General features: G+C 32.5%; 1 protein-coding gene across 2 annotated transcripts in view; it reads left to right on the plus strand.

Moving 5' to 3' along the window:
- The window catches only part of LOC135203311 (uncharacterized), a 251,748-nt gene that overhangs the window by 194,963 nt on the left and 42,516 nt on the right, over positions 1-14,269 (plus strand). The window lies entirely within an intron of this gene.

The raw sequence follows: 14,269 nt of genomic DNA on the forward strand, positions 1-14,269 counted from the left end.
ATGAGTAAAAAAGCTAGACTCAAGCTAAACGTAAAATGAGTCAGTAATCCCTTTCTAAAAACCAATCGTTCTCAAATGTAACTACAAATCCAAACATCAATGACAATAATAACAAACAACACGATAATATAAACATACAAACTAGTTCTCATATCAATAGTACTAAAACCCAAAATAAGCATATTATTATATCCACTAGTGCTACTACTATTAACTTTGAAGATTTAAATATCCAGGAAAAAGATTTTTCAATGAAGAGTCAAATAATAATGATAATCAAACTGACACAAAGAAAATAATACTAGAGAGAACTCTCACTAAGGTAAAAAAAAATTGAATTTTCAAAAATTACAATTAATTTAAAGAAACTCCAGCTATACCAGAGGAACATTTCAAAATAGGACATTGTATACTCATCACAAATGGTAGTACACAATTATCCTCAGTCCCCAATCATACAACTAACATTTGGACAGCAAAGAATCAATTTTTTCACTCTTTACAATTCCCAACAGGCAATACTAATAATGGCATTCCACTATATAAAACTAATGAAAATTATACCATTAAACCAAACCATCCACTTGCCCCCTCCCATATTTCAACTTTCCTAACAATACAATAAACCCAAACACTCAACCCTTGTTGTTCGCAATGACCAAGCATTAAAACCCATTATTCCTTATCAGTTACAAAATCATGGAAAATTTTTCTAAATGTCAAAGTTCAAATGCTTCGCTCAAAGAAACTGAACGAATAACTAACAACACCAAGCATGCTTTATCTTGTGGCTGTAACGAGTGTTTCATAGGTACTTATAAAAGACGGAGGACACAATACGAAATTGTACAGACAATTTATTAAATTACGAAGATGCCCTTTAACTCACCAACATGAGAATGAATTATGTTCTGACTTAAAATACAAAGAGGAAATTATAAAATCAAAAGTAGACTCAATAATTTTTAATTATGAAAAACAAACAACTGTTGAATCTAATAATCATCATACAAATACAACTATTAAAAAAAACCACAAATCAATTCAAACAAATATAAACTTCAAGACTAAGTAAAATCGGCAATCAATTTACAGAATTTAAATTCCTCCGCATAATGGAATATAAAATTATCCAATGGAACATAAACGGTCTTTTAACAAGAATACGTTTAAGCGAACTACAAAGATTCCTAATAGAACACAATCCTATGTGCTTTGTCTACAACATAGGATCTAACCCTACTAAAACTGCCTCTTTTTCACCAACAGATGAGGGAAAATTAGTCACGGCTATATAGTACATTCATAATAGCTTAACTTATAAACTTTTAAACATACCACCTATGCCCTATCAAATAACGGCTATCAACCGTATATGCCTAACAAAAGTATGATCACTATTTGTAATTTATATAGCCAGCCAAATTTCAATGCAAACTTTAGTGATTTGTTTGAACTTATTAACAATAATACACGATCCATCATTTATAGTAGGAGATTTTAATGCCATAGTCCCCTATGGGATATTAATAACCCCACTGACATATCTGGAACCAGCATAGAAAAAATCATAATGGAACGCAGCTTATGTTGTTTCAATGCAAAGTGATGTGTTCCAACGTACTTTTTCCAATACTCACCTAACACATTCCTCAATTGACATTTCATTATGTTCAAATGATTTAGCCAAAAAGTTTAAAGTGAATGTCCTAGACGACTTATATACCAGCGACCATTTCCCTATTGTCCTGAACTACTTAAGTAATGCCAAAATATGGCCATCTATAAAATATGAAATCATAAAAGCTGATCGGGATAAATATATCCTATACACTCGAAATATACCACCATTCCCACATAATCAAGATCACAGTACCACACGCAAATCCTTCACAAACTTCCTAATAAATGCTGCAGACAAAAGCATTCCAAAAACTAAACCACATTCCACAAAATCCCCTGTCCCCCCCATGGTGGAAATCAACCTTAGCAACTTTAAGTAAATTATAACATATATTAGGTCGGAACCTTAACGGACTCCAAACTCGCCTTAAATCACTCAACAAAATGCCTTACAATGTAAACATTTTAAACAAAATAGTAATAGCAAATATAACATTTAACTACATTAAACTATTGTATAAAATATATATACAGCTAAATTCAGCAAAACTGTAATAGCTGAGAAAATCACATCAAAGAGAAATTATATCTCAAGCATATCTTCAAATACATCCACAAGGGATAGTTTCTGGCAAAAGATAAGAAACCATAATGGTAAACATGAAAGACCTGCAAGAAGTGCAGTACACCTGAATGGGAAAATATATCACGACACATATGAATTATTAAATATAATAGTAAAACACTTTGACAACATCAGTGCTTTACTCTAGTTTTAAATACACATTTTCAGATCATCAGAAAACAAAAAGAAAACAAAACTATACTCTTCAACTTTGAAACTCTTGAAGAAGTAGAATATAATTATAGCTTTAACATAGATGAACTAGACAACGGCCTCAATTCATGTCATCCTTCTGCACCAGGATATGATACAAAAACTAGCTCCTATATTTACTAAAATTTTATAACAGTACCTGTATCTGGATAAAATGGGTCTTTCCTGATAAAAGGGAACAAACCATTATTGTTCCAATAAATAAACCAGGAAAAGATGCAAGTAATTCATTTAACTATAGACCAATATCCCTCACAAGCTGTCTATGCAAAATCTTAGAAAAAATGGTCATTGCACGACTAATGTTGGTTATAACCAAAGAATCTGTTTTAACACCAACACAATCAGGTTTAATAGTTGGCAGGTCAATCTTTGATCCACTAGCTCATTTAGATCCTTTTAAAAGAGGCTTTGAACAGAAAATATTAACAGTAGCAATATGCATTTATATAGAAAAAGCATATGACACAACATGGAAACATAACATGAAAACTTCACTCCAAAGGATTAAGAGGCCACTTACCAATATTTATACGAGTAGTAATTTGAGATATGCTCAAAGATGTCTCAGTACTGCTATTACAAATACTATATGTAGTTTAACAAACAAATTCAGTTGGATTTCAGTTTTCAACTGATAAGACAAAAGCTATCATCCTTAAAAACAGAGGATGGCTAAAAAATCAATCAAACTTCACCTCAATAACGCTGAAATTCATTTTTGTACAAATATCAAACCCCTAGGAATGGTATATGGTCAACATTCAAATTGGAAAACACACATCAAGTACGTTAAAGCCAAAGGGATCAAAGCCCCTAACACAATAAAAACAACTTAATACACTCTAATCCCCGGGGTTGCACAGCGAGATATCTTATTAATGTTATATAAAGCCACAAAATAATATATATAGTATATAATATATTACTGCTGTCCTGTATACTCATCAGCCTCAGAATCTACATTAAAAACTCTCGATGCTTTGCATCATGAGGAATACGGTAATGCACAGGAGCATTCCGATCATCCCAACAAACTCACTCCTAATACTAGAAGTGTTGCCCTGAAACATCACTGCCATTTGATGACAGTACGCAGAGGTCTTTCACTGCAAGCAGGATCATCTCCTGCAGTTACCTACTTTCTAGATTATCTTCCAGGAATCGGAGGTTGTCATAGTACTAGCTCATTCCAAAAAGAGCCAAATACCTAATGAACTCTCATAACACCAATTTGTCACCCACCAATAGAACTCCCATCACCTTGGACTTTAAAACGAATAAGAATATGCACCTCCCTACCGTACCTACTTACAAGACTAATGACTAATGCAGAAATATATCGCCAACATACTTTAGAACACATTCGAAAGAAATGAAATCAATTCGTGGTATAAACAGACGGCTCCAAAGATAAATTTGGAGTGGGAGCTTCTGCATATTGTTCAAAAGATAAATCAATGAAAATGAGCCTATCTTTAATATCATCAGTATTTACTGCGGAACTCACAGCCATACAAGTGGCACTTGATATAATATCAGAGAAGAGAGCAAGCTCTATCATTTTCAGTGACGCATTATCAATGAAGATATGTTGGATGCCAGCACACATAGTAATAAAAGGAAATGAAAGTGTAGATTCTGCTGCGTATTTGGTTTTCGCTATCCCTCCAGCCGTTCCACATGCCCCAGTATCAGACTGGGTAACATCAGTCAAACCATTGATATACCCAGACTGGCAAACAGAATGGTCCTTAATACCAACCACAAATAAACTCAAAACTATGAAAACTAAAGTGTATGCTTGGAAGCCATCTTCACAGAAAGAAAGATCAGCAGAAGTAATCATATCAAGACTCGTGCCTCTGCGGCATACTCAAGAAAAATGTTACCCACGGCACGTTTCATTTTAATGAATAATCTGTGTATTGGTTAGAATTTTAGTTGATTATTGCAATGACCTTGGTTTGAATGAATCACACACACACATATATATATAAGTGTGTGTGTGTGTGTGTGTGTATGTGCTTATGTATATATGTATGTGTGCGTATCTGTGGAGAAAGAGAAATGCGAGCCTCTTCATAAGGCGATTTGACCATGAAGTTCTCTTTCATCACATCAAATTAAAGGTTGGCCTTAATTACCCGACATACTCTGAATAGGCAGTTGATTCAACGCAGTTGAAAACTGCGTTGGCAATGCTCTAGTGTTGAAAGGCTGAATGACCACTTTGATGTGCAATGCTTTGACCGTATCCTCAACATATGGAGAAAATATAGTATTTTTATCTTTGGTGGTGATGCTTATTATTCTTCTAGAGTTTTTGTTTTGCTGTTTAACAAGAGGAGAAAAGTTGGGTTGTAGTTGGAATGATCTAACAAGAGAAAAGAAGGTTATAGAAGAACGATTAACAGAATAATATCGTGATTACATGAAATACAAAATCAGCTGTTTAAGGTGAAGCAGTCACTCATTCCACAATCCAGGAAAGGGTAAGTTAATTGTGATGCGGGAGGGGATTTGCTATCAGTGAGTTTGTTCACTGAGTTACAGGTTGCCTTGAGCGCAGGAGCCCGTGCTGGCATAGCACCTGCTGAATCAAAAACAACTACAACATTTGCACAACATTTAAATGGTAAACTTGACTCTGTAGTTGTTGCAGTTCAGTGAATCTCTCTCTCTCTCTCTCCCTCTCTCTCTCTCTCTCTCTCTCTCTCTTTTCTTTTCTTTATCAGGAATTCATACTTATAAATAGTGAATCATAAGTTCCAAGAGATGATTGCGGAAATGTCGGGCACACTAAGGCAACCTTGGGTGGGATGTGCAAAGGAATGCGATCTTGATTGAGAACCGGATGCATCTTTTTCCTCGTGAACCAGTAACTCACTACGTTCTATTGTAGGCACGCTTCTTTTTCTTCTCATGTATATATATATATATATATATATATATATATATATATATATATATATAATTAATATATTATATATATCTATATATATCATATATATTATATATATATATATATAATATATATATATATATATATATATATATATGTATATATATATATATATAGGATATATATATATATATATATCATATATATATAAGATATATATTTCTATGTTAATATATATAAGAATCTGTATAATATTGCAATTTTGACATTTTGACAGTTCATTCAGTTTCGTAATACGTTATTGCATCCTCAGGAAATTCTATAATAGAATATATATATATATATTATATATATATATATCTATATATATATATAATAATATATATATATTCACATGTGTATTATATATATATATATATATATTATATATATATATATATATATATATATATATATGCATATCAAGTATAAAAAGTCCATTAAAACACTCTGGTTTTAAAGCTAAGGACTATATTTCGCTGGACTAACTTCCACCCTTAATATGGTGGAATAGTCCACTGAAACATAGTCCTTAGCTTTAAACCAGAGTGACTTGTATACCATCTGCTCACGTCTTTTATAGGTCACTATCCCACCCTCCCATAACTTCATTAATCCATTCAATTTATTAATCTAGGTTGGTAAGTTGATCAACAGGAGGATTAGTCATAGTGATGAAGTAAAGCAAAGTTGTGCAGATGAATCAGCTTTTAGCGTAGCAGTGGATTGTTGGAATATAGTCTAGTAGCCCTGGATTATTAACGTCCTTCTCCTCTTTCAGTCTTTACACATACTATGTATATATATAATATGTCTATGTATGTGATATATATATATATATATATATATATATATATATATATATATATATATACATACATATGGATAAGTATGGATGTCTTTTACAGTAATACAATGATATAATATGAAAAATAAGAGGCCTATAAAAACATTATTTAAACGTTTAAACCACATATTTCGAGCATTTCCTTCTGCACTCGAAATATATGGTTGCAACGTTTCAAATGGTGTATTATGAGCCTTTATCTTCATGTATATATATATGTATATATATATATATATATATATATATATATATATATATATATATATATATATATATATATATATATATATATATATATATTTATATATATATATATATATATATATATATATATATATATATTTGTTCAGGATTTTAAGCCAGAACCAAGTAAAAGTAATACCCTTTTGTAAAGGTAGTTCATATTCTCGAGTTGCCTATCTGAACTGAAAGCCTCTGTTCTCTCTAAACCATCTCTACTCCTATTGGCTGCCTTGGAATTAATCTCCACAGGTGTCCTGAATGGGGGTAATGCCTCTCACTAGCTGAACACTACTTCCCCCCCTTTTGCTCCCCTGCTTCCTCTGGGAATCCCACACATGTTCTTTTACCATCCATAATGCACAGATCGATCAGCAAATGAGAAGACAATAAGACCACGGATTTCCAGGTACTGTGAGAGTAAATTTTAGTGCAGTCAGTGAATCTTTTTTGCCTCTTGTCTGTATTTTGTTTCATTCTTCCAAGGCGACTACCCCCCTTCTTGGCTCAACATCTCACTCCCCAATTTTGGTTCAATGTTGTAATTAATTCCCCTTGTGATACTTGTAATGATATTAAACCTCCCCTAGTTAATCAAACAATGTAGTATTCCTTTCTGTATACGTTCCCAATCATTCTATGCCCCCCTTGCATGAGCTTTGACATGCAACACTAAGAGCAAGTACTGTGTAACATTTTCCAACATGTCCGTCGCTCTAAGTACTGATGCTAGAAAGTAATTTCTTTGCAGACAAATATCATGCCAGGTTGTGAGATAAAAATTGGGAACCCTTGGATATGAAGCTTGCATTTAAATAACCCGCTTTGCGCAAATCATATATCTGTGTCTGGGTCATTTCTCAGCCACATGTTCCCGGTGGATCTGCAATCAAACAGCTTCCATTAATTTCTGGACCTACACATAATTTAAATATGAATATAGTTCATTTAAACTAAAGTCCAGAGTTTTATGTAAATTCTTCCTTTCAGTAAAATCGGCCTTCAGCTGTAGACTTTTTGTTTGTTATAACCGTCGTCCCTCCATGAAGGCCATTTTAGGAGGGAACGAGCATTTTATAACAAAATGGTGATCTTGCCTGGATTGTGTGAAAATTAATTTTCATTTTCCAGTCGTAGCAATCATTAAGCAGGTATCACGAGCAGAGAAACAAATCTGAATTCCTTTTAATATTTTTTGAGCAAGCAAGACAAGGGCTCCCAAATCTCCACAACAAGTAAAGAGTAATTATTTATTTCTCATTATATGTGTAGAACTAGGGATTCTAGTTAGGGGTGAATAAAATCTGACTGCCATTAAGAATAGTGATAGGAAGATTTTAGAACCACTTGCATGCTGAAAATCAATGGTCTGCGCTTTCATTCTGTGTAAAAAGAGATCATCAAAGCAGATAAACGATTTACTGTCTTTGTAAACACAAGGGCTGCTACTTACGCCCGTGCATGTTTTCTCTCTCTCCCTGCCTCCGGCCTTGGATTAAGAACTAGCTGTGAATCCTCTCTATTCCCTTCCCCTCTGTCTTGCCGGCCCATGTGAAAGCCAAATTCTCCAGGAACTTACTTTTGCAAGTTAGAATCGGTAGGTCTTAGGTTTGCAAGGGAGAAAGTAAATGGAAATAGGTAAAGGGTATCTGTGAAGTTGGTAGTTACGCAGCGGTGAGAGAATTTTTATTTTGGTTCTTCCTCTTCCCTTTATTTGTTTATGACGCTAGTGTAAAATAAGATTTCTGAGCATTACCAACTAGTGTTGAAGGGTAAGACAGACCAAAGATTTGCATTAGTAAAAAATCATTTTTTCTATCCCCCTTTCGTCTTCGTCCTCGAGACGATACAACCCCCATATATACATTTTTATTTTATCACTTGCATTTACCACATCTTTTCACATTGAGTTTTTCATGTTATTTACAACCCAGTTGAACTGACATCTTGAGTTTTCCGTGAATATGTGGCAAAAATCCTTTTTTTAATGTTATTTACAACCCAGTTGAACTGGCATTTACAGATACTATTATAACCAGTATTCACGTTGAGGTTTCTGCATTTACGAAATTCATTGCTAAAATCCACTATTGACATTGAGATTCCACCTCATTACAGTAAATTATGAAGATTTTTATGACAATTTCGCCAAAGTATCTGCGTTGAGTTTCTGCCGCACTGCACACCAGTTAACTGTATTTACAGGGATTTTACTGCCATCTCGCTAAGTATCAGCATTGAGTCTTCTGCCCATACATAGTGTTGATTTACATAACTGTTACAGCTTAGTTGCTCTGTTATTTACTGGGATCTAACTTGATTTACAACTGTATTTTGCATTTCCACATGGCCTGCATGAATTTTCTGCACCGGAGTGGATTTCATTTACAGTCCTATTGTAGATTTACCAGTTTACTGCATGGCCCCACTTGCGTTAAGCATTTACATGGTTTGACTAGCATTTCCATGCTAGTCAAAACCAAGATTTTAAAAGGACGAGGCCACAGCAGCTCATTCTCAGAAATTAGACACCTCTCACCAGCAGAACACTACTTCCCCCTTTTGCTCCCCTGCTCCCATGTTCTTTTACCATCCATAATGCACAGATCGATCAGCAAATGAGAAGACAATAAGACCACGGATTTCCAGGTACTGTGAGAGTAACTTTTAGTGCAGTCAGTGAATCTATTTTGCCTCTTGTCTGTATTTGTTTCATTCTTCTAAGGTGACTTCCCCCCTTCTTGGCTTAACATCTCACTCCCCAATTTTGGTTCAATGTTGTAATTAATTCCCCTTGTGATACTTGTAATGATATTAAACCTCCCCTAGTTAATCAAACAATGTAGTATTCCTTTCTGGATATGCTCCCAATCATTCTATGGCCCCTTTGAATGAGCTTTGACATGCAACTCTAAGTTCAAGTAATGTGTAACATTTTCCTACATGTCCATCACGCTAAGTACTGATGCTAGCAAGTAATCTCTTTGTTCACAATTATCATGCCTGGTTGTGAGATAAAAATTGGGAACCCTTGGATATGAAGCTTGCATTTAAATAACCAGCTTTGCGCTAATCTGTGTCTGGGTCATTTCCCAGCCACGTGTTTCTGGTGTACTTGCAATCAAACAGCTTACATTAATTTCTGGACCTACACGTAATTTAAATGTAAATATAGTTCATTTAAACTAGTCCAGAGTTTTATGTAAATTTTTCCTTTTTGTAATATCGGCCTTCAGCCGTAGACTTTTTGTTTGTAATAACCGCCGTCCCTCCATGCAAGGCCATTTTAGGAGTGCCAGTAAGTCACATCCCCACACTTTATACTGAGGGAACGAGCAGTTTATAACAATATATTTGTGTATGTGTAGGCCTAGGGTTTTGATTAATGATATATTGCCAATATGTTCGCTGTGACCTATGGAATGTGGAGAAGCAACAACCCGAGGAAAGCTGACCAATGGTTTCTGTCGGTGGCGTGAGATAAAACTGCATAGTTAGACAAGTCAATGTACGACAGTTTATGAACTCTTCTCAAAGTGCCTTTGTGAAACTAGTTGCAGCTAGTATTGTGAGGCGCTAACGAAGTGTGCGTTCGTAAGTGCATGTGCGCCTCTTCCTTTTAAATGTATGATACCCAAGTCTATCGGGGATTTTGATAGAGGTGTCTTTGGAAGAAAGACAGGATGCCGTGGTGCTCAGCGGAAGTTTCTTTATAATCTGTGCTTCAAATAGTCCGGCTGCTTGGGTGAGTTTTGAACTGTTTTAGCCAAAGAGTGGCTTGTTACCTATTTGACATTTTTGTGGTAATATTCAATCTTTAATCTCTGATTGTTAAACTTGTGTGTGTACTTATGGGATGTGTTCTGTGTCTTTGAAACAGACGGTTCTGGCAAAGGATCATGGGGACCAAGAGGGAGTCCTGATGGGGAAATAGACTTTTGGTGACTAAATACTGTTTAGACATTTTTGTTGGGGTTTTAATTGAATTGATTCATTATTTATTCATTGTTAATAAATGTATCTTTTATAATGCAACTCTCTCATTTTGACTACCTGTTAGAGTGGAGAGAAAGAAGTAGAGAGAGAGAGAGAGAGAGAGAGAGAGAGTCAGTGCTAGAGAGGGGTGGAGAGAGAGAGAGAAAGAGAAGGTCGCGAGCCGCTAGTTACTTGGTAGAGAGAGGTTTGTTTGTTTTGCCTGACGCACGAGTTACACGTTTACCAAATAAATAATGAGGAAATAACCTCATTACATATGTATGTATGTATGTATGTATAAAGTTTACTATGTATATAAAACACTACAGAAGTAACGAATTAGTATTTTATTTTCCTTATCAAATGGTTTGTTCGAACAAAAACCATATCAACTTTTGCACTACGTTTAAATGGGAGACTTGGCTCTGTAGTTGTTTGCAGTTAGTGAATCTCTCTCTCTCTCTCTCTCTCTCTCGTCTCTCTCTCTCTCTCTACTCTCTCTACTCTCTCCACTCATATAGACATCGAACATGAACAGAAATAGTCCAGACCGTTCGTGTCCCTTATAAGTGGGATTTATCTGGCCAGGATTTTAGAAGTGCTCTCTCTTCACTGCCAATACCCCCTTCTTTGAATAGGTGAGTCACTCGCTTAAATGAAAATCCGACTTGACTTAATTGAGTATATGCCGCATCATGTCTCTTTACAGTCAGCTATATATATATATATATATATATATATATATATATATATATATATATATATATATGTATATATATATATATATATATATATATATGTGTGTGTGTGTGTGTGTGTGTGTGTGTGTGTGTGTGTGTGTGTGCATATATATAAATTGTATTGCAATTTGACATCTTGACAGTTCATTCTAAAGATTCGGAATACGTCATTACATCCCTATATATATATATTATATATATTATATAATTATATAATATTTATAATATTATTATATATATAATATTATATGATATATATATATATATATTTATATATAATATTTTATATGGGTATTTTATATTATATATGTTGATATATATATTATAATTATAATATATATGATAATATTAATTTATCATGATGTTGTTATATATATATATATATATAGATATATTATATATAATAAGTATATATATTAAAGTAAATTATATATATATATATGTATATTTATTCATATAGGGTATAGACATTTAACTATTAAAATATTATATATAATATATATATATGTATATATAGTCCTATAATAAATATTATATGTTATATACATATGTATATATATATCTATATATATATTTATAATTATATTATATTATATATATATATATATATATATATATATATATATATGTATATATATATGTATATATATTATATAATATACTATATTTATATATATATATATATATATATATATATATATCTAGTATAGTATTCATATATGTATACATATATAAAAACTATATAAATACATAAATATAATATATATATATATAAATATATATAAAACTATATAAATATATATTGATATATAAATATGTATATATAAATATATATATTATATATTATATGTATATATATATTATCTATATATATATATCTTGTAGTATATGTGTATATGTATGTATGTGTATATGGTTTGTATATGTATATGCAAATACCCTTGTTGAGTTCATTATTATTATTAATATTATTCATACCATCTTTCGTTTAAATTGATTTGTATACCATCTGCTCACGTCTTTTAAAGGTCGCCATCCACCACTCCTATAACTTCATTAATCCTTTAATTTTATTAATCTAGATTGGTAAGTTGATCAACAGGAGGATTAGTCATAGTGAGTGAAGTAAAGCACAGTTGTGCAGATGAATCAGCTTTTAGAGCAACAGTGGATTGTTGGAAAATAGTCTAGTAGCCCTGGGATTGTTAACGTCCTTCTCCTCTTTCAGACTTTACACATACTATGTACATATATAATATGTATATGTATGTGTATTTATATACATTTACATATTATATATACATATGGATAAGTATGGGTGTCTTTTACAATATGAAAATAAAAGGTCCATAAAACATTATTTAATCGTTTAAGACATACGTTTCGATCATTTCCTTCTGCACTCGAAATATATGGTTGCAACGTTCAAATGGTGTTTTATGAGCCCTTTATCTTCATGCATATATATATATATATATATATATATATATATATATATATATATATATATATATATATATATATGGGTATGTATGTATGTATAAAGTTTACTATGTATATAAAACACCTCAGAAGAAACGAAAGGAAACAAAAAACTAAACTACTAAAGGTGAGAGAATAATGGACACATTTATGTACTTTCATCCAGACAAGGTGCTAGGAGGACCTGTTTTACTTATTAATATTCTAATTTTCCTTTTCAAATGCTTTATTAGTCCATTATTTACAAGCATATGTGGCTACTTTGCTCCCTAACCAGCTTCTGTGTCGTTCGCTTTTGAGTCTATCAGAAAATTCCCTAAAAACCGTAAATGAATCACTTGTTATAAACGTGGAACGTAGATTTGTAGATTGTGTGACAATACTTTCAATTGTGTATGATTTACGCCAAAAGTCTGCAAACGTTGTGCCTCTAGATTTGTGCATGTTTATCATCACTGTTTCCATGTACCGAGTTTTTTGTCTATTTTTTAATGCGTAAAACAGGAGTTCATAACCTTCTGATGACACCAGACCCAGTGAATTGCTAATATGGTTCCATACCCCTTTGCTTAAGTCCACTCAAGTCCTATTTGTTTACAATATAAATTAATATACTCAGTTTAATACAAACTTAAGTTATGGATAGGTAGGAACTGAACATACAAGTAAATAAAAAAAGCATTTACATTTAATATAGTTATTTATTTACAAAATGGACCCATGTATACATTGACACATTAAATTCAAATATAGACAAATAACCATGAGATCAAGTCCCATAACCCATAACCCCAAGGGTTATGGATACCCCTGTTAAGAACCCCTGACGTTAAATAACGATTTTTATTATTTTTTATAGCATGTAATCGACCTCTTTATCTTAGAGTAAGGTTTTCTTATGTTCATAAAGTCTGCTTCTGTTCCATTGAAATAAACAGCAAGCATTTTGTTATCCACTGAAGTAATTCCTCATTTGGTAATAATAGTGTAATCTTTGGTGCATACTCCATGACTCATTTTTTGTTCTCAAATTATTGCTTTTATTAATTTTAACTATGTTAAGGGTTTAGTAAAAAAAACGGGAAAATGGTTATAATATGTTTATTTTGGTGTACATGATTTATATGTTTGTTATATAGGATGACACACACACAGAAAAATGAACTAAAAAATTAAATACAATTTATATTATAATATTAAACTCGGTTTTATTTTAGGTCTATTGTTTTAACCTGAACAAATTGTACTCATCAACTTATAATGTATGCCAATTTTTCTTGCACAATTTGGGATTAATTATTTAGTATTTTGAAGTTTTTTTGTGGGGGGTGGGGCGGGGTTGGGGGGTGGGGAATTCATTGATTTTCAATAATTGACTTGCAATTCTTCTCAGGCTATTTTCAGTCCTGTCACGTTTCATTTTCTTTCCTTTTGGCTAACTCTGTATTTATTCATTCAGTCTTTCCATTTGTATTTTATAAGTGAATGAATAAAATATTGAGTATATCGACTGTTAGAAAATTATAAATAAAATATTGTACTGAATTATAATTTGAAATAATTTCATACAATGTATATTT

This window comes from Macrobrachium nipponense, chromosome 36, assembly GCF_015104395.2.
Source record: "Macrobrachium nipponense isolate FS-2020 chromosome 36, ASM1510439v2, whole genome shotgun sequence".
Classification (NCBI taxonomy): domain Eukaryota; kingdom Metazoa; phylum Arthropoda; class Malacostraca; order Decapoda; family Palaemonidae; genus Macrobrachium; species Macrobrachium nipponense.